Source organism: Pinus tabuliformis, chromosome 2_1 (assembly GCF_031772625.1).
Source record: "Pinus tabuliformis cultivar Carrire ecotype Pingquan chromosome 2_1, CPIR1, whole genome shotgun sequence".
In the NCBI taxonomy this organism is placed as follows: Eukaryota; Viridiplantae; Streptophyta; class Pinopsida; order Pinales; family Pinaceae; genus Pinus; species Pinus tabuliformis.
In genome coordinates this window covers 920,181,346-920,202,937 of record NC_142299.1, presented here as the reverse complement: position 1 = coordinate 920,202,937, position 21,592 = coordinate 920,181,346, and positions in this window count along the sequence as shown.

Here is a 21,592-nt window from a genome sequence, read left to right as displayed (position 1 = left end):
ACTTCACCAAGTTGGATCTTCGTTTAGGATATCATCAAAGCAGAATGAAGATTGAAGACATTTTGAAAACAACATTTAGAACTCATGAGGGTCATTATGAATTTTTGGTCAAGCCTTTTGGCCTTACCACTGCACCTTCTACATTTCAAGGTTTGATGAATTCCATTCTCAAACCCTTCCTTAGAAAATTTGTGTTAGTATTTTTGGATGATATGCTAATCTACAAAATGTCTTGGAAGGATCATGTTCAACATGTTGACAGGGTGATCAAACTATTGGAGGAGAAACAATTATATGCAAAAACCTCCAAATGTTTCTTTGGAGTACATGAGGTGGAATATTTGGGTCATATTGTATCTCATGAAGGTGTTAAGGTTGACCCTAGAAAAAGTAAAAACATTAAGGAATGGAAAATCCCCACATCCATAAAGCATGTGCGAGGATTTCTTGGGTTTATAGGGTATTATTGCAAGTTTGGTAATAATTATGGGAAAATAGTAGCACCTCTAAAACATTACTGAATAAAGATGCATTTTCTTGGACTCTAGAAGTAATGAAGGCCTTTGAACATCTTAAAGAGGCAATGTGCCAAACACCGGTCTTAGCTACGCCAGAGTTCAAAAAAACCTTTATTATGGAATGTGATGCCTTAAGAAATGGAATCGGTGTTGTTTTAATGCAAGAAGGAAGACCCATTACTTTTGAAAGTCATCCAATCAAAGGAAAGTATTTACCCAAAGCTATTTATGAGAAGGAAATGTTGGAAATAGTACATGCACTTAAGAAATGGCGACCTTACCTAATGGGAAGACACTTCAAGGTAAAAACAGATCATGATAGCCTTAAATACTTTTTAGAACAAATATTATCTTTAGAAGAGCAGAAAAAATGGGTCACAAAGATGTTGGGTTATGACTTTGAAATCATCTACAAAAAAGGGAAGAAAATTGTTGTTGCAGATGCACTCTCAAGAAAGGAAGAGGGTGTGAAAGCTTTTCTTTGTTCCATCTCTATCATCCAACTAGATTGGATAAACAAAGCAAGGGATGAATGGAAGAATGACGAAGAAGTGTGGGCACTCATTCAAAATTTGTAGCATGATCCCAGTACATCTAATACATTTAGTTGGAAAAATGATTCATTATGGTACACATATCGTTTATACCTCTGTAAGAATTCCCAACTCAAACAAAATATTCTTTTGGAATTGCACACCTCTTCCTTAGGAGTGCACTCAGGATTTTTAAAAAATTACCATAGGGTTAAGAAGGATTTATTTTGGGATGGCCTTAAATCTGTTATTCAAAAGTTTGTGGTAGAATGTTTGGTTTGCCAACAAAATAAAGTTGAGACAATTAAGACTTCGAGTCTTTTAAAACCTTTATCCATTCCAAGTCAACGCTGGGAGGAGGTTTCAATGGATTTTATCATAGGTTTACCCAAGTCCAAAGGAAAGAGTTTCATCATGGTGGTAGTTGATAGACTTACCAAGTGTGCACACTTTTGTGCATTATCTCATCCATTTAAAGCTAGTATAGTTGCTACTGCATTTATGGAAACAATTCAAAAGCTATAGGGAAACCCAAAGATTATTGTAAGCGACAGAGATCCCATTTTCACTGGAAATTTTTGGACCGAATTATTTTCTTGTCTGGGTACTCAGTTAGCTCATAGATCACCTTATCATCCTCAATATGATGGGAAAACTGAGATAGTGAACAAATGTTTGGAAGAATATATTTGTTGCTTTGTATTTGATTAAAAAACACAATAGGTCAAGTGGTTAACTCTAGTTGAATGGTGGTATAACACTTCCTTCCTGTTGGGTGTGGAGCCTGATTATCTTATGTATTCAAAGGTATTGCCACATTGGACCCCAGTTTGAAATGGGGCAGCAACGCCGCCCGTAAAATATTCACTGCAGGGGGGGGTCTAGGGGGGGGCGACTGCGACCTTTGGGGAGCGCCCCCCCCCCCCCCTTGGCGGGGGGTTTCGGGGGTTGCGCCCTCGAAGCTAAGAATAGATGTAAAATTGCCTTGTAAAAGTATAGTAATTTCTAGTTAATTTGGGCCGTTCATTAGGTGGAGATCTGACAGTAGAAGTTATGTTTAATTTAGGGTTTTTTGCCCTAGAAGGCAACCCCTCACTATATATGAGGGAATTGTATTGCCTCTATGAAGATTTGTATTTTGAGTGAGAAAGAGAGAGGAGATTGAGAGTGAAGAGGATGTTACAACAGATATACTGTAGGTTGTATCTCTTCAGTTTGCTAGATAATATAAAAGGAAAGACTGGTTATTTCTTCGTGGATGTAGCCCAAACTGGGTGAACCACGTATATCTGTGTCTCTCTTGTTTTAATGCATTTTCTGTGTTTATATTTCTGCAATATTTTATGTGTTCCATTGCTTTGTAATATATAATTTTTTAACAACTGGTATCAAAGCCGAAGGTCTATTTGGCTGATAAACTCGCAAGAAAGAAGGGTTCCTCATTCAAGTGGGAGCAATGGCGAAAGATGGTAAGTTTAGGGTGAGAAATTTAACGGCTAAAACTTCTCGCTGTGGAAGATGCAGATGGAAGATTATCTATATCAGAAAAATCTGTACCTACCATTGGGCAGAAAAACAAAGATGCCAATGGGTATGACAGATGAAGAATGGAACTTTCTCGATAGAAAGGCACTTGGAACAGTACGGTTGTGCCTCGTAGCATCAGTCACCTTCAACATTTCGAAGGAAACAACGAAAAAGGGTTTGATTAAGGCGTTGGAAAAACTATATGAAAAACCCTTGGCCTCAAATAAGGTATTTCTTATGAAGCATTTATTTAATATGAAGATGTCGGAAGGTGGATCTGTTGCAGACCATTTAAATGATTTTATTACTGTTACAAGTTAGTTAAGTTCTGTAGGGGTAAACTTTGATGATGAAGTTAGAGCTCTGTTATTCTTGTGCTCATTGCCAGAAAGTTGGAATGGTTTAGTAATGCCCATTAGTAACTTTGTTTCTGGATCTAGTACTTTAAAGTTTGATGATGTTTTCGGTGCTATCCTTAGTGAGGAAATGCGACAGAAAAGCTCTGGTGAGACATCGGGTAATGCTTTGATTACAGAGTCTAGGGGAAGAAAAATGGAAAGAGGAAAGAGCTCAGGATATCGTAGTAAATCAAGGAAAGGTAGATCCAAGTCCAGATCAGGGATAGTCTGCTAGAAATGTGGAAAGAAAGGACACCTAAAGAAAGACTGTAGATCTTAGAAGGGAAAAGAAGGAGATGCACAGCAAGGAAACAATCATAAAGCAAATGTGACAGGTGAGGTGTTACAAGATGCTCTGATTCTTTCTTTTGAAAATATTGATGATTCCTGGGTGGTAGATTTAGGGGCCTCATTCCATGCCACACCTGATAAGAAATACTTTCATGACTATGTTCAAGGAGATTTTGGACAAGTCCATTTGGGTGATGATAAACCCTGTAAAATTGTTGGAATGGGTAAGGTTCTTGTAAAACAACAGAATGGAAACCAATGGCTATTAAAGAAGGTAAGGCATGTTCTAGATTTGAAGAAAAATCTGATTTCAACAGCGCAGTTAGGCAGTGAAGGTTGTGTGACAACTTTCACAAATAAAGCTTGGAACGTCATCAAAGGAGCCCTAGTAATAGCAAAAGGCGAAAAGGTTGGTACATTGTATTTATGCAATGGTATTTCTAACTCTGTTAATGCTTTAACTTCCAAAGGAGCAGATGCAACATTATGGAATCATAGGCTCAGACACATGAGTGAGAAGGGGATGAAGATCCTTCACTCAAGGAATTCATTGCCGGGTTTGAAGAATGTTGATTTGGACTTTTGTGAGAATTGCATTTATGGAAAACAGAAGAGAGTCAGATTTCTCAGAGTTGGGAAAGAAAAGAAGAGCGAAAAATTAGAGCTTATGCATACAGATATATGGGGACCTACTCAGGTATCATCTCTCGATGGCTCTCATTATTATGTTACTTTTATTGATGATGCAACTAGAAAAACTTGGATTTATTGTATTAAGAATAAATTTGATGTATTTGATACTTGAATGGAAAGCTTTGGTTGAGATTGAGTCAGGAAAGAAATTGAAGTGTCTCAGATCAGACAATGGAGGTGAATATTGCAACAACGAGTTTGATAGGTACTATTCAGAGCATGGAATTCGCAGAGAGAAGATAGTTCCCAGAACACCACAAGAAAATGGTGTGTCAGAAAGGATGAACAGAACAATCATGGAGCGTGCAAGGTGCATGCAGGATTGCCTTTACAATTTTGGGCAGATGCTATAGATACTGCTATTTATCTAATAAATAGAGGGCCTTCAAGTTCCTTGGATGGTGGTGTTCCAGAGGAAGCATGGATAGGTAAAAAGGTAAACTACTCCTTTTTAAAGCCTTTTGGTTGCGAGGCCTTTGTCCATATTAATAAAGAAAATAGAACAAAGCTTGAGGCAAAATCAAAGAAATGTACCTTTATTGGATATGGTGTTAATGATTTTGGTTATCGCTTATATGATTATGAAAATCACAAAATCATTAGGAGCAGAGATTTAATATTCAATGAAAAGGTCTTGTATAAGAATTAGTTGTAGGAAAAGAAATAGGAAAAAGAAAACAAGGAATACACAGTTCTTAATGAGATCACGGAAAAAGTAAAGGTGCCTGAAAATAATAATAATCAACAACCACAACAACAACAACCACCACAATAGCAACAGGCACCCCAAACACCTAAAAGTGGTGTTAGAAGATCTACCAAGATAAGTAGACCCCCTAAACGATACTCTCCTTCATTATATTATTTATTGTTGACTGATTCTGGTGAACCTGAATGTTATGAAGAAGAAATGCAGGTTGAAAGCAGGAAGAAGTGGGAGCTAGCCATGGAAGAAGAAATGGACTCCTTAATGCATAACTAGACTTACGACTTAGTCAGGTTATCTGCAAGTAAAACTACATTGCAGAATAAATGGGTTTATAGGCTGAAGGAAGAAGATGGAGGAAAACAAAGGTACAAAGCTAGACTTGTGGTGAAGAGGTTTGCACAGAAGAAAGGTATTGATTTTGATGAAATATTTTCTCCTGTTGTTAAAATGACTTCAATCAGAACTATTCTAAGTCTAGTGGCAGCTGAAGATATGCATCTTGAGCAGTTAGATGTAAATACAACCTTTCTCCATGGGGATTTGGGGGAAGAGATATATATGCAGTAGCCACAAGGATATGAGGTAAAAGGGAAGGAGAAACTAGTGTGCAGATTGAAGAAGAGCTTGTATGGCTTAAAACAGGCTCCAAGGCAGTGGTATCTAAAATTTGACAAGTTTATGTCTGAACAAGGTTATACTAGATGTCACTCTGATCATTGCGTTTATCTGAAAAAGCAAAATGATGGCAGCTATACTATATTGTTATTGCATGTAGATGACATGCTTGTTGCAGGCTCTAACATGCAAGAAATAAATGTGCTCAAAAGAAAATTGGCAAATTCATTTGCAATGAAGGATTTTGGAGCTGAAAAACAAATCCTTGGTATGAGAATAACTAGAGACAGGAAAAATCGCAAATTAACATTGTCTCAGAATGAGTACATACAAAAGGTGTTGAAAAGATTTAATATGCACAATGAAAAACCAGTTAGTAGACCTTTTGCTAGCCATTTTAAACTTAGTAAGGAAATGTGCCCAAAGAACCAAGAAGACATGGATTATATGTCTAAAGTTCCATATGCATCAGCAATTGGAAGCTTAATGTATGCAATGGTCTGCACAAGGCCTGATATTGCACATGCAGTGGGAGTTGTAAGCAGGTACATGAACAATCCAGGAAAGGAACATTGGATGACAATGAAATGGATTCTCAGATATTTGAAAGGTACCACAAATCAAGCATTATGCTTTCGTGGTTCAAACATTTCTCTACAGGGATATGTTGATGCAGATATGGCAGGTGACAGAGATAACAAGAGGAGCACTACAGGATATGTATTTACTGTAGGTGGAATAGCTGTCAATTTGGTTTCAAAAATCCAAAGTGTTGTTGCACTTTTAACAGCAGAAGCAGAGTATGTTGCTGCTACAGAGGCTAGTAAAGAAATGATTTGGTTACAAAGGTTTATGGGTGAATTAGGTAAGGAGCATGATATGGGCACATTATACAGTGATAGCCAAAGTGCCATTCATCTTGCAAAGAAATCAACATTTCATTCTAGGACTAAACACATGTAGCTCAAGTACCATTTCATATGATCAATGTTGGAATATGGAGAGTTGAAGTTGGAAAAGATACACACTAGCCAGAATCCTTCAGATATGCTAACAAAAGTTGTAACCAGGGAGAAACTGAGAATATGCTCAATTTCAATTGGCCTTCAAGTATGATGAAGAAGATGAGAAATAGCCAGGTCTAAAGAGTGTAGGTTTTAACCCCGTACAGAAATTACCTGCATACGAATTCTAAATCACAGAAAAATAAACAATGCGAGAGCATAACACATAAAACACATATACACAGAGATTTTCCCCTGGATCCCAAAACCGGGACTACTAGCTTGATTTTTCATTATATTCCTTTCAATGTTACAATACATATTTATACATGCCGAAGCATCCAATACCATGGACCGAAAACCATCGCGTCCAAAACCATGGACCGAAAACCATAGGTAGGTTTGCCCAACCTAATATGTAGAGGGGGCTACCCACCCCCCTCAAACCCCCCAGATAGGGGGGGCTGCCACCCCCCCTGTGACCCCCCCGCTACGCAATCGGCGCAACGAAAGGGGGGCTCCGCCCCCCTCTAACCCCCTGGTTCACTACGTAGGTTAGTCGTGGAAAGAATATAACACAACCCAACAATCTCCCACTTGTTGTTTTATTTCCACAGGGGGCCACAGGAGAGCTTAGTCATTTTTCCAGCCCTGAAATGCCCATTGTTTCTCTACACCAAGAGAACTTCTCAGAGCTCACAGATTTTGTCAATGCATCTGCAATATTCTTCAAAGTGTCCACCTTTACTAGCAACACCTTTTTGTCTTCTATCATATCCCTCACAAAGTGATACTGAACATCAATGTGCTTTGTCTTTGAATGATAAGCAGGGTTCTTTGCCAAGAAAATTGCACTTTGGCTATCACAGTCTATTCTTATAGCTCCCTGTACTAACCCCATACTTGAACACAATCTCTGCAACCAAACTGCTTCCTTGCTTGCATTAGTGGCTGCCATGTATTCTGCCTCTATAGTTGATAGTGCCACTACAGATTGTTTCTTACTCATCCAACTGACTGCACCTCCAAATAGGTTAAACACATACCCACTTGTAGATCTTCTTTGATCTAGATCTCCAGCCCAGTCTGCATCAACAAATCCACGAATATCCAACACTCTGTCCAATCCTAGTCTTCCTTGGTAGCACAAACCATAATCACTAGTGCCACGCAAATACCTAAAAACCCGCTTCATTGCTGTCTAGTGCTCCTTCCTTGGTTTTGACATAAACCTGATCAATACTCCCACTGCATGTGCAATGTCTGGTCTAGTACAGACCATTGCATACATCAGGCTACCGACTGCACTCGCATATGGAACACGGGACATGTCCTCTTCCTCTTCTTGTGTCTTGGGACACTGTTCAGCAGATAACCTCACACCTACAGGAATAGGAACCTTCACCGGTTTACTATCCTGCATATTAAACCTCTGCAGTATTGTCTTGACATACTTCCTCCGTTTTAACTAGAGCTTCCTCTTTGCCCGATCTCTTTTAATTTCCATGCCCAAAATATAGTTTGCAGCAACAAGATATTTCATGTCGAATTTGGAGGACAATTGGGTCTTCAAATCCTGGATAATTTCTTTGTCATTTCCAACCAGCAACATATCATCCACATACAGGACCAGATAAATAACACGGTCACCAATTAATTTAAAATACACACAGTAATTTGCTTTGCTTCTGGTGAAGCCAAGTCCCCGTATAAATGTATCAAATTTCTGATACCACATCCTTGGTGACTATTTTAACCCATACAGAGACTTCTTTAACTTGCATACCAGTTTTTTCTTACCCTTCACCGCAAAGCCTTCAAGTTGCTTCATGTAGATTTCCTCTTCCAAATCCCCGTGAAGAAATGCTGTCTTCACATCCATCTGTTCTACCTCAAAATCAAAAGCAGCAGCAACAGATAAAAGTAACCTAATAGAAGTTACCTTAGCAATAGGAGAAAAAATATCACCAAAATCAATTCCCGGCACCTGGGAATAACCTTTTGCTACCAACCGAGCTTTGTATTTCTCCACCTTCCCTTCTACATTTGTCTTCTTTTTGAACACCCATTTGCTGCTAATGAGTTTCCTTCTAACTGGAAACTCCACTAGATCCCAAGCCTCATTTTTGTGCAAAGATGCCATTTCATCAACCATGGCCTCTTTCCAGAGTTTTCCATCCTCTGAATCTACTGCTTCCTTCACAGTTCTGGGATCATCGTTAGTAACAGACAAAGCAAAATTTGAACAGAAAGCAGATGGACTATACCTTTCTGGCTGCCTTCTTTCTCGAATTGATCTTCTCAGAGCTGGAGTTTGTGGCTCTTCATCTTCTGATTCCTCCTCTGCTGCAGAGTCTGATTCTTCCTCCTTTAGCTCAAACTCTATCTTCTCAGGTTCCTTTGGTTGGACTTCATGTTTAATAACATCTTTTACCCCTTTGAACACCACATCTCGGCTGTACACAACCTTCTATGTGACTAGGTTCCAAAGCTTATAACCCTTTAAACCATCCTTATACCCAATAAAGATGCACTTTTCAGATTTACTATCCAACTTGGTTCGTTTCTCCTTTGGAACATGTACATATGCATCACATCCAAATACCCTCAGATGTGAAAGAGAGGGATTCTTACCAGTCCATACTTCTTGTGGAGTCTTATCCTCCAACGCTGATGAAGGTGACCTATTGACCAAGTAACATGCAGTATCCACCGCCTCTGCCCAGAATTCCTATCCTAACCTGGCACCACTGAGCATGCTTCTTGCCCTTTCCATCAACGTCTTGTTCATTCTTTCTGCGACTCCATTTTGCTGAGGTGTATATGGAGTAGTCTTTTGCCATGCTATACCACACTTCTTACAGAATTCTTCAAATTCCTTGCTACGAAACTCTCCACCATTATCTGTCCTCAGCACCTTTATCTTCTTCTCTGTCTGATTTTCCACCAGAGCCTTAAATTCTTTAAACCTGTCAAAGACTTCAGATTTATTCTTAAGGAAATATATACATGCATTCCTTGAGAAGTCATCTATAAATGATACATAGTACACAGACTTACCTAGTGATGAAACCTTCACAGGTCCAAACACATCACTGTGCACAAGCTCTAATATCTGTTTCGCCCTCTTAGCACCAGAGGGGAAACTCACCCGATTCTGCTTCCCATATACACAATTTTCACAGAAATCAAAATCCAGAGAGCTATTACTCATACCTTCTACCATACCTTTACCATGAAGTATTCGAAGGCCCTTCTCTCCAATATGTCCAAGCCTTTGATGCCACAACACGGTCTTCTCTCCAGAGACCACTAGATTTTCAGCTCCACTTTTAGGGACCACAGAACTGTTGCACCCATCAACAACAGTGCTACCTTGCAGCTTGTATAGAGTTCCAGTCCAAACTCCCCGCATCAATACCAGTGCTCCCCGAACCATCTTGTAGGTATCCTTCTCGAACACTGTTTTTGCACCTGCATCATCCAACTTGCTTATAGAAATCAGATTTCTGGCCAATGCAAGAATATGCAGAACACCCGGAAGTGTTCTAACCCTTCCACCTTGCAACTTCAACTTTACTTTTCCGCGACCAATGATTCTACCCTTCCTATCATCTCCTAAGAAGACATCACCACCATCGTATTTCTCATACTCACAGAACCACTCTCTATGGGGAGTGAAGTGAAAGGATGCACCTGAGTCAATCAACCATGCCTCATGATCTACATGTGTACTTGAAGAAGCCAAGTACACATCCCCACCTTCATCTGAGGTGGTTTTCACCTCTGCAAAAGGAGCATCATCAGATCCCTTTCCTTTATCAGGAGCTTTAAATTTACAGTCCCTTTTAAAGTGCCCTTCCTTTCCGCATTTCCAGCACACCACCTTTACAAGTTTTCCTAGAGATTTAGATCTCCCTCTAGATTTAGATCTCCCACTCGATGACTTATTTTTGTTTCTATTCTGGGACCGTCCTTGTACAGACAAGGCATCACCATTCAGGCTCTCCATATTTTTCCGTCTCATCTCCTCCGTCAGCAAGGCTGAGATGATTTCATCAAACTGCAAAGCAGTTGCATTGCTACCTATTGCAATAACCAGACTATCCCACGAATCTGGTAGAGAACACAACAAACTGATGCACTTATCTTCATCTGAAATTTTAATATCAACAGATGCTAACTGACTTACCACAGTATTAAATGCGTTCAGATGCTCTGTCACCGAGTCTCCATCTTTCATCCTCAGGTTATACAGCTTTTTCCGCAAGAACAGTTTATTCACCAGAGACTTAGATTGGTACAAAGTCCTTAACTTGTCCCACAAAGTCTTTGCAGTAGCTTCCCCTGATACATTCAGCAATACTGAATCTGAGACACACAATCGTATAGTTCTCTTTGCCTTCCGATCCAAATTCTTCCATTCTTCATCGGTCACTCCCGTTGGTTTAGTACCTGGATCTACCACGATCCACTGATCTTTATCCACCAACAGATCCTCCATCTTGAGTTTCCACAACTCAAAACTCTGACCATTGAACTTCTCGATCTCTATCTTTCTGCTGCTCGCCATCTTCTTTCACCACCAGAATCGATCTCACAGATCTCCCACTGAACAGGGTCTACCACAGGCCCGAGCGAAACCCCTCAGCAACAAAGGCGTCCCCTTGAAGCCAAAATAGCTCTAATACCAAATGTAGGTTTTAACCTCGTACAAAAATTACCTGCATACGAATTCTAAATCATAGAAAAATAAACAATGAGAGAGAATAACACATAAAACACATATACACAGAGATTTTCCCCTGGATCCCAAAATCGGGACTACCAGCTTGATTTTTCATTATATTCCTTTCAATGTTACAATACATATTTATACATGCCGAAGCATCCAATACCATGGACCGAAAACCATCGCGTCCAAAACCATGGACCGAAAACCATAGGTAGGTTCGCCCAACCTAATATAGGGTCCAAAATTTTTTTCCTGGGGCGCTGCCCCGGACCTCGTAGAGGGGGGCTTGTTGGCATTATGATTTTGGTATGGATCTATGTTACAGATGTTGTACTTGATGACAACACCCTCAAGTGGCAATGCTCTGATCTGGCTCTCAAAATGTTGAAAATTAAGAGGTACGCAGGAGAATAGTTCAAAAGGTGCGTACACGCAGGTACACCGTGAAGGGACTGCGACCACAAACGCAGGTCACCCGTTCAGAAGGTGCATACCCCCAGTTCACTTACTTCAAGGCAGAGAAGCGCGTTCACATGGGGTTTCCTATGTTTGGCCCGTGGTATTTAGCCCGCCGTTCTTGATTCTATGGTTTTGGCCCGTGGTATTGTTTTATATTATTATTATTATTGAGCCCCATGTTTTTGGGCCCCTTGTATTGGTTATCTATGGCATTGATCCATGATTTTAGGAAGAGCTTGCCTATATAAAGCAAAGGAGATCTCTTGGCTAAGTATCTTTTGCAAATTGAATATCCTAAGATCTGAAATATTGGGTTATTGTTTTAAAAGCTTGATCTATATAAAAAAGTGAAGACGAAAGCAAATCCATGAAGGGTGATCTCTCGAGCGCATGATCAGATCTGAGTATCTGACGATCTGTAGCACATTGGTGGACTGCCAATTCGGCCCTAACCAGAAGTACGCAGGTGATTAACAGTGCAAGTGCGTGGGTACGCAGAGCAGAAAAAGGAGAAGTGCGTGGGTACACAGACCAGAAGAAGGCGCAGTGCGTGGGTATGCAGCGCGACAGAGGTTCAGGTGCGTAGGCACAGGGAAAGTACGTGGCACTTCAGAAGCCGCAGGTGCGTGGGTACGCGGCGCGATAGCATTTGTGGGTGCGTGGCTGCAGTAGCAGTACGCGGTGCGATAGTATCTCTGGGTGCGTGCCTGCAGTAACAGTATGCAACGTGATTGAAGAAATAGTGCATGGGTACGCGGTGCGGCAAACGGGTCTCTGCGGGTATACGCAGGGGAGCAGAAGGTGAAGTGCGTACGCTCGCAGGCCAGAGAAAGAAAAACTGCGTATCTGCCTTAAGATCTTTTGTTGGCTGACTTTTCTCTATTGATAAGGTGTTCTGGGTTTAGTCTACTATTATTGTTGATCTGGTTACTGCAGTTGACTGGGTGATTTACTTGTACTTGATGATCTCTTGATGTTTATGGATCCAGTTTGAAAATTTATGAAAAGTGATCCTTGAAAGAAAAGAAGTAGGGGGTTGTAGCTCCCTTCCAGGAGAAGCTGGAGAATGAGAGAGGGTTGTAGCTCTCTGCAGGTTGTAGCCTGCGTACTGGTAAAGGACTGCACCAGTACAAAATCATTGTAAAAGGAGTTTCTAATTGAAAGAAGATAGAGACATATTGCATCAGGTGGTTTTCACCCACATTGGGTTTCCACCTTACATCTGGTGTTCTTTGGTGTGACTATCTGTTTTCTTTGTTCATGCTCATTATTTTATGGTACTGATATGCAAAAATAATTCAAAGTATAAATAAGGAAGATTTATTAAAAGAACTTGATAATACTGATTCACCCCCCCTCTCAGTATTATTTCCAACAGGGCTACCCACCCCCCTCAAACCCCCTAGACAAGGGGGGCTGCCGCCCCCCCTGTGACCCCCCCGCTGCGCAATCGGCACAACGAAGGGGGGGATCCACCCCCCCTCTAACCCCCTGGTTCACTACGTAGGTTAGTCGTGGAAAGAATATAACACAACCCAACAAAGAGGAGTCATTGTCCAGCAAATGAAGCAACGGTGGAGTTGCTATAATTAGTCTCCAAGTGGGAGATTGTTGGTTGTGGAGCTTGATTATCTTCTGTATTCAAAGGTATTGCCACATTGGACCCTAGTTCGAAATGGGGCAGCAACGCCGCCCATAAAATATTTGCTGCAGGGGGGTCTAGGGGGAGGCGGCTGCGACCTTTGGGGAGCCCCTCCCTAACGGGGGGTTTCGGGGGCAGTGCCCCCGAAGCTAAGAATAGATGTAAAATTGCCTTGTAAAAGTATAGTAATTTCTAGTCAATCTGGGTCGTTCATTAGGCAGAGATCTGACGGTAGAAGTTATGTTTAATTTAGGGTTTTTTTTCCCTAGAAGGAAACCCCTCGTTATATATGAGGGAATTGTATTGCGTCTATGAAGATCTATATTCTGAGTGAGAAAGCGAGAGGAGATTGAGAGCAAAGAGGGTGTTACAACTGATCTACTATAGGTTGTATCTCTTCAGTTTGCTGGATAATATAAAAGGAAGGACTAGTTGTTTCTCTGTGGACGTAGCCCAAACTGGGTGAACCATGTATATTTGTGTCTCTCTTGTTTTATGCATTTTCTGTGTTTATATTTCTGCAATATTTTATGTGTTCCATTGCTCCGTAATATATAATTTTCTAACACTTCCACACTGCAAGAAAAATGACCCCATTTATGGCACTTTATGGATATCATCCACCATTGATCACAACATCTTTAAGAGAAAATTCTAAGGTTCAAGAAGCGGAATATCACATTTAGCATCAACAACAGGTTCTCTAACTCTTAAAGGATAACCTTAATTTGGTGCATAATAGAATGAAACAACAGGAAGATCAACATTGCAACAAAAGAAGTTTTGATGTAGGTGACTGGGTATTTCTATGACTACAACCATACAAACAAATGTCCCTCAAGCAAGCTAAGAAGGATAATAAATTATCACCAAAGTATTATGGTCCGTACAAGGTGTTGCAAAATATTGGTACTATGGCATACAAATTGGAGCTTCCTGCATCTTCCTGAGTGCACCCAGTTTTCCATGTTTCATGCTTAAATAAGGTTATAGGTGACAAGCTCCCAGTTCAAACAATATTTCCAGAACTTGACGAGGAAGGAAAAATCATATTGGAACCTAAAGCAGTCATAGAAACAAGAACTCAACAACTACGAAATTGATCAATTTCAAAGTATCTCATCAAGTGGAAGAACTTACCTGCTAAGGATTCCACTTGGGAGGATGAGAATTTTATACAGAAGAATCCATAACTACTCAAGCGTTGAGGACAACACTTTTTTGAATAAGAGGGACATGTTAGGTCCCTATAATACTAGTGATTCCCCCATTACTATTGTCATTGTAGCTCCTTATTGTTATTTTTATGCCACCATTGTCCCCATATTGTTATTATTGTGCCCCATAGAAGACCACTATTGTTATTTTTGTGCCCTTATATTATTATTGTTATGTCGACTCTGATTATATTGTGACCCCTTAGACTCCTATATATAGAAAGGAGGTTTTTTCATTTGAATCATCTAAGAATTATTCATTTGTGTAATGTAAAGGAGGTTTCCCCCTAGAAGAGGCTAATTTTGAAGTCGTTGATCTATATTTTCTTCTATTTTGTGAGTTGGTTGCATAATAAAGACTTTGCATGCAATTCCTTACTCAAACTACACTTATCCACCAATCTTGGACTACGATCGCTATAATTAGATCCAGGGTCAATCAAAATAGAAATAACTAGATCAAAAAGCTTACCGTCCATCTCAATGATAAATGCCTGGTGTTTTGCCTCCCTATTGTCCACTACTGCATAGATACGTGGAATACTCTGACCAACATCCCCAATAGTCTGCGCCTCCTGTCCACTGTATATCTTAGGCCTTCCACCTTGATGCTACGGCTAATCTCTCCTAAGGTGCTCCTTAGCACATGTCCAACACTCCAACCAACCAATGCCCTCACCTCTATGCTGTTGCTGCTGCTATTGTGACCCATGTCCCTGTCTAGCTACATTAAACTTCTTTTGCGGTGCCATATTTTCTTTCCCATTTGCATTTTGAGGCCTTGTCCTCTTAGGCTGCCATTTACCTCTACCTTTTTCTTTTCCCTTTCATCCATGATGAGATTCATTCTTATGTTTTGACTGTTTGTAGCAATGTTTCAATTTCCCAATAACTTCCTCAAGTGACCGAGGCTCATCATACTCAATCCAATATCTAAATGCTATTGGAAAACCACAGACAAATATATGAAATTTAGCCTTCTCATCAGTAAGATATGATACATACCTCAATAACTACAAAAACTTGGTTGTGTACTCTTCATCTGTCATTGATCCCATATTTATCTCATATAATTCTTTAGCCTTGCTGTCATATTACCTCTCTGACAAGTACTTCTTCTTAAAAAGCCTCTTTAATTCCCACCAACTCAATTCATACGTCCTAATGTCTCTGACCCTTTTAACATCTTCCCACTAGATGTTTGCTTTACCTTTCAAGCTAAACATAACTACTATATCATTCATGTTATTTGTGTACTCATGCAACTCAATTAATTTGTTCATCCCAAGTATCCATGCCTCTGCATCTTCTGACTTCTTCACATCTCCATCAAAATTTGGTGGTTTTTCTTTCTTGAATTCATCTAGCAAGTATCCCCTATCATTCCTCCTATAAGGATGATAATGATGACGATCATGATGTCTATCAGAACCAGAACTAGAATAGTACATGTACTCATCGCCCCTCCTATCTAGAGTGTCCAACAACTTTCCATCTCTCACTGTATCAGATCTATTTGACCTATGTCTACCAAGAGACCTACTTCCGCATGCCCCATTATTTCCATCCTCATGCCCATGGCTGATCTGAAGTGGCCATTGTCACTGCAAGTCTAAAAAACTTTGAAGAAGTATATCATCAACCTCTGCTTGCTTCTCTTGTGGTTGTATGATCCGACCATTATCTACCTTACAAATATTTATCTTTTCCTTCAAGATTCTTAGTGTAACTGCCAAATCGGAAGGATTCCCAACACCGTACTGCTCTTCAGATTCATAGAGAGAGTCTTTGTGGTAAAAAATATTTCTAGACATTTGATATTTCTTCCTTCAATGCATAATATGTCAGATAAACCAAATCACAATAAATCGACGTACCTTAGTATAGGTTGGGGGGATGCCTTGTCTACAAGATCACCAAATCAACGTGATACATGTATAACATAGACATAATAACATATATACATATAACCAGTAAGTGCATCAAAACATAAACATCATTCTAGCTAGGGTCTAGTCATCAATGCAAGGCCATATCAACAATGCATGCTATGACCTCATGCAAGAACAAGACAATTACTCCATGGTACACGTTGCCACTTGCAACCAATAACATGCATAAGCAGTGCCTAATCAACTACACATACGCATAAACACATGTAGTCAAACATAAGTGATCAATTCTTGTAATCAACCTACAAGACTGATACATGTAATAAATATATTCAAGAATGTAACCTAACATATAAGGATGTAAGTAGGTGACATAAAATCAACATGTAAGCAACATATAATCCATATGAAACCAGTCACATACTCATGACAAATACATTTCACAAAATCAATATCAAATTCTCCATAACAACCATACTACAACCATAATCAATCATCAAGAAAATGAAACAAGCACATGAAATGTAAGTGTAAGAGACACACATGCAACTGACATGCATGCATGACCACAACACATCACCCATCTAGTACGAGAGTCGAATCATGTTATGATACCACTTTGTAACACCCTCCTCCCACATCCACTCAAGAAACCATGCCAACCAGGGTAAACATGAGACGAGAGGCTACTATGATTAGATTTGACCTCCTATGTAACCTTCGAGAAGTGGAATCAATGGAACATCACACACAGTCATCCAACATCATCAACAAAACCCTTAGGAGACAAGTCAACCACTCAGACAACCTATCTTTGGGTCCCACTTCTCTTCTAGATCTCTTAGGTCATAGTTGCTCTCATGCTATGGGAAAGGGAGCAATTAACAACCTAAAGTCTCTCTCACAGGCTTTCCTGCCACTGACTAGGGACCAAAATTTCTAGTTCTATGCCACTGATCCCAGGATTTAAGCCACTTTTTTTAGGCCTAGATCCCATGCCACTTCCTAGTATGGAGTGATAACTTAGAATCAGTAAAGATGCAGGGAAACAATGATGCAAAAGCAATAATCTGAACAAGACGATAACCAGACCCCTACTAGCCATGATAGGCATTTTGTCAAACATATCATCAAAATGTAACCTGCAGGTGTAAACAAAAAAATTAAGTGTAGGGATCTCATACTTATTTGATAATTGCTATCAAACATTGTTCCCTCATTTCAAGTGTTGCATTATCATCTATTAGGTCATAGACACATTATCCATTCATATACAAGTAAAAACACACTAAGAGCCATACATAGCTGCTGTCATAAAATGTACATATAGCCAACATAATAGGAAAAAATAACATAAACATATCAAACATCAAAATCCATATATACATCAATGCATTTACACATGAAAATCAAGGGAAAGAATTTCTCATTAATGAATGAACCAACCAAAGATGGGACTACCACATTCCACCCAACCATAGATTAGTTGAGCCAATTATCTCTTCAGCCAATCACCCCCGTGCCATATTCCAAGCATGAATGTGGGACTCATAGAACACATAAAAAACACCAATAAACATGGATGCCACTAGAGTTGTCCACCAACACTGTGAGGAATTCAGTGCCTCCTAGTCTCTCAAGATTTACCGTGCATCTAGAGTCTGATCCAAGGATAACTAGGCCCTACACCGATATATACTCTTCAGGATTTACTGTGCATCCCATCCCGGGACCACTAAGCCCAACGGAGAGAAAATCCACCTCTTGGATTTACTGTATATCCCGCCATTCACCGACAGGGATTCCTGGGCCCACCGAGGCACACAATCTGGATTTACCGCAACCCACCGTCTGATTTAGGGGTTACTAGGCTAGTGGCTTCATGATCCTAAGTTCGGTTCAAGGACCACCTAGACCATGTGTTTCTCAATTCGGAGATCCACCCCACTCAGCTTTGAATCCAATCTAGACACTCCACATAAATTGTGTGAGAGAACCCATCTCATCAAAGCTATCAGGAAATGGAAAGGATAGGCTGAAAATACTGTCACACCTAGCAAAACCGATGCCATGGTAGAAAATAAACACATGCAATCCCATGCATGCAAAACCTAGTAAGGAAAATACACATGCAAGTCAATACTTGCAATGAAGCTTGCTATAGCTGTTTGATCCTGTCTTCCCCTGCTTGATCTTTGCTTCCTATTGCCTTCTTTTCCTTTCTTTCTCCAATGCCAAAGTGCTCTAAGAAACTCTAAGTGTCCAAAAGTGTGAGAGAGAGAATAATGAGAGAGCTCCAAATCTCAAATGACAAAAATGTTACCAACTGATCCTCAAAAACCTTTTTATGAATGAGGCTTCTATTTTCTTCATTTTCCTCCTCACATGAAACCTTTGACCTTTCACCTCCCTTTTCTCCTAATTTCCATTATTTTCATAAATAAATGTGCCAAAAATGCCATTTTTCCTTTCCAAAGCCTTAGCCGTTGTGTTTTCCAATTTCCTTAGCCATAAAAAACCAAACGAACACCCCCTAGGATTTAGCTTGGAATAAGTGTCCCATTGACTATGGTTATTGTTTTAAACTTTTATTACATAGAATTTTCACTAGGGCTGTTATAGTTCCTACGATTATTTAGTTGTGAAATTGTAGTTGTGTTTTAATTTAGTATTTTTCGTGAATTAATTTCTAGAAGACAAATAATTTGCAATTATGGAAGATTAATAACCAGTAAATGCAATAGAATTTTCACATAGTATAGAAGTGTAGATTTGAGGGAAAAAGAGGCTCAATGTAGGGCACAAGAAGAGAAATCAAGGGTTTATAAAACCTAGTTTGAACTCCTTCATATATAGTTCATTTTTTTATATTTTCCAAGGGCTTTCATAAATGGCTTCAATAAGATTGAGAGATCAGGACAGATTGGATGGAGCTTCAAACTTTGGTGTGTATAAAGCCATAGTTTCTTTGTTGCTAGAAGGGAATGGTCTCAAAGATTATGCGACCAATGTTGTAGCTATATCGTCATATCCAACACATCTCATGGCAGACAAGGAGGATTATAAGGCGAGGAGAATAATACTTTATGCGGTTAAGGATCATATCATTCCCATATCATAGATTTGGATATAGTGAAGAAGATGTGGTTTGCTATTCTAAATTTGTTCCAGAACACTACCGTGAGCAGAAAGATGATTCTTAGGGAGAATTTGAGAAATACTTGGATGAATAAGGGTGAATACTTTGTAAGCTACCTCACTAGGCCGATACTTGTCAAGGATGAGTTAGAAGTTGTTGGATATCAATTAACAAATGATGAGGTTATGAGAAAAACATTAAATGGGTTCTCAAAGTTGTGGGATGTGTTCGTTTAGGTGATTAATGGATGGGATATTGTACTAAGTTGGGATCAAATGTGGATCGATTTCACCCAAGAAGAGCTTACAATGAGTCTATTCAATGACAATAGTAGAATAAAACTCCAAAATTGTGAGCATGATGAGAATGTGGCCATACCATGAAAGAGAAAGGCCAAGAAGGGCTCTTTTAAAGGATCCAAGGAAGGCAAGAAGGAAATCGACTTGAGTAAAATCAAGTGCTTTGGTTGCAGTAAAAATGGTCACTATATCAGTCGATGTTTGAACAGAAAGAAATGAAGAAAGAAGAAGAAATGGATGCAAAATAAAGCAACTTCAGTGGATATTGATGAGCTATCTTCAATGCTAGAATATGAGTTTTCTCTCATAGCTTGCCTCTTTAGCTATACCTCTATATGTCTTTGGTACATTGATAGTGGAGTGTCATGTCACATGAAGGGGGTTAGATAATAATTTTCCAGTTATTAGAAAGAGGAGATATGCTTCTAGATTCAAATGAGAAATAAGTCTAGGTGTACTCTAGTTGGGAGAGAGACATTTACCTTTCAGAGGGAGTCAAGAAATAGTACGAATGTTACAAGTGTGCTGCATGTGTCAAATTTAGGAATGAACCTAATTTTTGTATCAAATCTTTAGGATAAGGGATATTTTGTCTACTTTTGAGGGCTGAAGGTGTCTATTAAGCATCGAGATTATAAGTCAGCGAAACAAATTGGGGTAAGGAGCAACAAGTTACACAGATTTCAGTTGGATGCTCCAAACACACTAGTGAGAAACAATAATAGTAGAGAAAAAGGATAATTATAGCATAGGAGGATGGGACACTCATGGAGCACTCAGATTTCTCAGGGAGGCTATGAAAAGAGTTCTAGAGAGAAGCACAGAACATGATGATGTGTGTAGGGGGTGCATCCTTGGGAAGTTTGAAAAATAAATGTTTCCAAGGATTGACAATAGAGCCAAGGGTGTCCTTGAGTTAATACATTATGATACATGTGGCCCGTTGTCCATGAAATTTATTAGAGGTTATGAGTATTTCATAACATTCATTAATGACTTCTCCAAGAATACTTGGATATACTTCTTGAAGACAAGGGACAAAGTCTTTAGTCGCTTCTAAGAATTTGAGGCTCTTGTAGAGAACATGGCAGGGAAGAGGATAAATGTTCTTTGTATGGATAATGGAGGTGATTATGTGGAGAAAACCTTCAAGGAGTTATATGTGAAGGAGGGAAGCAAGAGATAATAGACAACTCCATATAACCCACAAGAAAATGGGGTCGTTGAGAGGAATAATAGGATGATAGTTAGAGCAGCAAGGGTGATGCTTTATGACCAGGACATGCCTAGATTTGTCTGGGTAGAGGCATGTAGTACAAAAATATATATTTAGAACAAGTTTCCTCTCAAGGCGTTGGGGAATATGACACCAAAGGATGAATTTATAGGAAAGAAGACAAAAGTTGGGCACTTCAAGATTTTTGGTAGCATAACTTATTTTCACGTGCTAGATGACAAACACACCAAGTTCGATTCAAATGCAGATAAGGGCTATTTCATTGGCTATACTATTATGTCCAAGGCATACAAGATCTATATTCTAGGTAGAAAGAAAATTATGGTGAGATGGGATGTGAAGTTCTAGGAGGAGAAAGCATTTAGGAGATCTCACGAGTTTCCAATAATTGATCAAAGTGAGACAACAAAAGCTTCTAGGTATGAACAAGGATCTTAGTCTCAGGGCACCAACCTAAGCACAATGACTAGTACAAGCACATGCGCAGGTGCAGGGGAGAGTTCACAATAGATGGAGTAGAAACAACAGGTAGAGGAGCATGGAGATCCACCCACCACTAGTGGGAGAAGAAATAGAGAGGTGCTTTAGACATTGAGAGATAGACAAGAGTTTGTGGGAAGTCCTAGACAAAGCACCAGGGAGATGAGATTTCCATAGAGGTATTAAGGGTACAAGGAGTTGATG